The 2109-nt window shown below is 50.5% G+C and overlaps 1 long non-coding RNA gene across 1 annotated transcript; it reads left to right on the top strand.

The window, feature by feature from the left end:
- Positions 1–533: 533 nt before the first annotated feature.
- On the top strand, positions 534–1728 carry LOC142024711 (uncharacterized). The gene is made up of 2 exons (XR_012648507.1): positions 534–668; positions 981–1728. It is a non-coding gene; the product is annotated as an uncharacterized LOC142024711 (long non-coding RNA).
- The last annotated feature ends 381 nt before the right edge of the window (positions 1729–2109 follow it).

Genomic DNA, 2109 nt, shown 5'->3' with positions numbered 1-2109 from the left:
AGATGCGGGAGGGAGTCTGATCCCGATCTACCTGAGCTGTGGTGTAGTCGAAGTCCATAAACTATTAATACGTTTAAACAAAGAAACATCTCAATACGAGCCTGATGTAGTAGCCCGATTGCAGCTGACTCTGTTTTACTAGACTTGAAGATTGAAGAAAGACGACGACGACAACGACATCTCTGGAAGCAGAGCTGAAAGCGAAAAAGCCAAGTTGGAGCTGCCCATCAAAGGTACATGCTACGGCGCCACTGTCTTTGTCAGGTGCTGCTGATACACCTATGCAGGCACAGATCAGCCATTAACGACAAGCACGATGGTCCTGTCGTAACGAGCTGTCTCACACGAGCTGATCACGTGCCTGAACTCCTCGTCGTTTCCTCGTTACTGTCGTGCCGTTTGCTGATGCAACGTCATCGTTCCTGTAGGAAGCAAAGCTGCCGTACGCTACGTTCCCAGTCACCGTCATCCTTCCACGTCACCGTTCACTGTGTTCCAAGCCGTGTTCCACCTGCCCAGCGTTACTTAGCGTCAGCGCCACTATACCGCCACAACCTAGACACCATCACCACGATTACCGACATCGTGGGATCGCCTCACTGTTCCTTCTCTAAGGCTCCGAGGAGTCATGGAATTGGAGGTCGTGAGCCTCATTCATATACTGGAAGGTATTGAAGTCTGGGTTGCGAGAGTTAGGGTTTGGGAGCGTAAAGGTTATTTCAGGTGACGTTTACATGTGTTGTGTGGTTAAGTTTATTGTCTTGTTTCCAAATTCTTCTCCAATACATGGTTTGGCCCTAACTTCTGTGTCGAGTACTAATATATCTACTGGTGATAGAGATGGGGGAGGGAGTCGGATCCCGATCTACCTGAGCTCAGGTGAGGTCGAAGTCCATAAACTATTAATACGTTTCAACAAAGAAACATCTCAATACAAGCCTGACATAGTAGCCCGATTGCAGCTGACTCTGTTTTACTAGGCTTCAAGATTGAAGAAAGACGACGACGACAACGACATCTCTGAAAGCAGAGCTGAAAGCTAAGAAGCCAAGTTGGAGCTGCCCATCAAAGGTACACGCTACGGCACCACTGTCTCTGTCAGGTGCTGTTGATTCACCTGTGCAGGCACAGATCAGCCATTAACGACAAGCACGATCGTGCTGTCGTAACGAACTGTCTCACACGAGCTGATCACGTGCCTGAACTCCTCGTCGTTTCCTCGTTACTGTCGTGCCGTTTGCTGATGCAACGTCATCGTTCCTGCAGGAAGCAAAGCTGCCGTACGCTACGTTCCCAGTCACCGTCATCCTTCCACGTCACCGTTGACTGTGTTCCAAGCCGTGTTCCACCTGCTCAGCGTTACTTAGCGTCAGCGCCACAATACCGCCAAAACTAGACGCCATCAGCACGATTACCGACATCGTGGGATCGCTTCACCGTTCATTCTCTAACACTCCGAGGAGTCACGGAGTTGAAGGTCGTGAGCCTCGTTCATATGCTGGAAAGTACTGTATTCTGGGGTGCGAGGGTTAGGGCTTGGGAGCATAAATGTTGTTTCAGGTGACGTTTATGTGTGTTGATGGTTAAGTTCATTGCCTTGTTTCCAAACGGTGTTAAAATGGGTCCTTGGTTACAATATGGAGACTGGTTTTGTTCAGATACAAATTACAGTTTACAACATAACTAAATATGAATTATACAAATATAAATAAATACAACTATGAGTAATTAATGTTTTTATTGATTAACCCGACCACAGGAAGGGGTTCAGGGTGAAATGTTGAGTTTTCGGGGTGTCTCTGACGTGTGGCCGGAGTCTGGGGTAGACCCCTGGGTGCTCCGCACGGACTCTCAGCGCCTCGCTGCTCTCTGCTCCCGGCGCTTTCTGCCAACCGCCTTCATTCGCTTGTACAAGAGATTCTGCACTTCTGCTGCCTCTGCTCCGTCCCGCGCAGCACCGAGTCCCTGGGCAGCAAGAAGTCTGAGCCACCGGCCGGCTGCTGGAGGAACTCCCCGGGCTTGGCCCGGTGGTGCCTTATCACAACCCTTCTGTTGCGCCTGGTGCAGGAAATGCCGCCCCACGCAGCGCGGGCGGCCTCTGCCAGCCAC

The sequence above is a fragment of the Carettochelys insculpta genome, chromosome 22 (assembly GCF_033958435.1).
Source record: "Carettochelys insculpta isolate YL-2023 chromosome 22, ASM3395843v1, whole genome shotgun sequence".
NCBI classification, from domain to species: domain Eukaryota; kingdom Metazoa; phylum Chordata; order Testudines; family Carettochelyidae; genus Carettochelys; species Carettochelys insculpta.
Note: the sequence above shows the minus strand (reverse complement) of the source record. Positions and strands in the feature narration are given on the sequence as shown.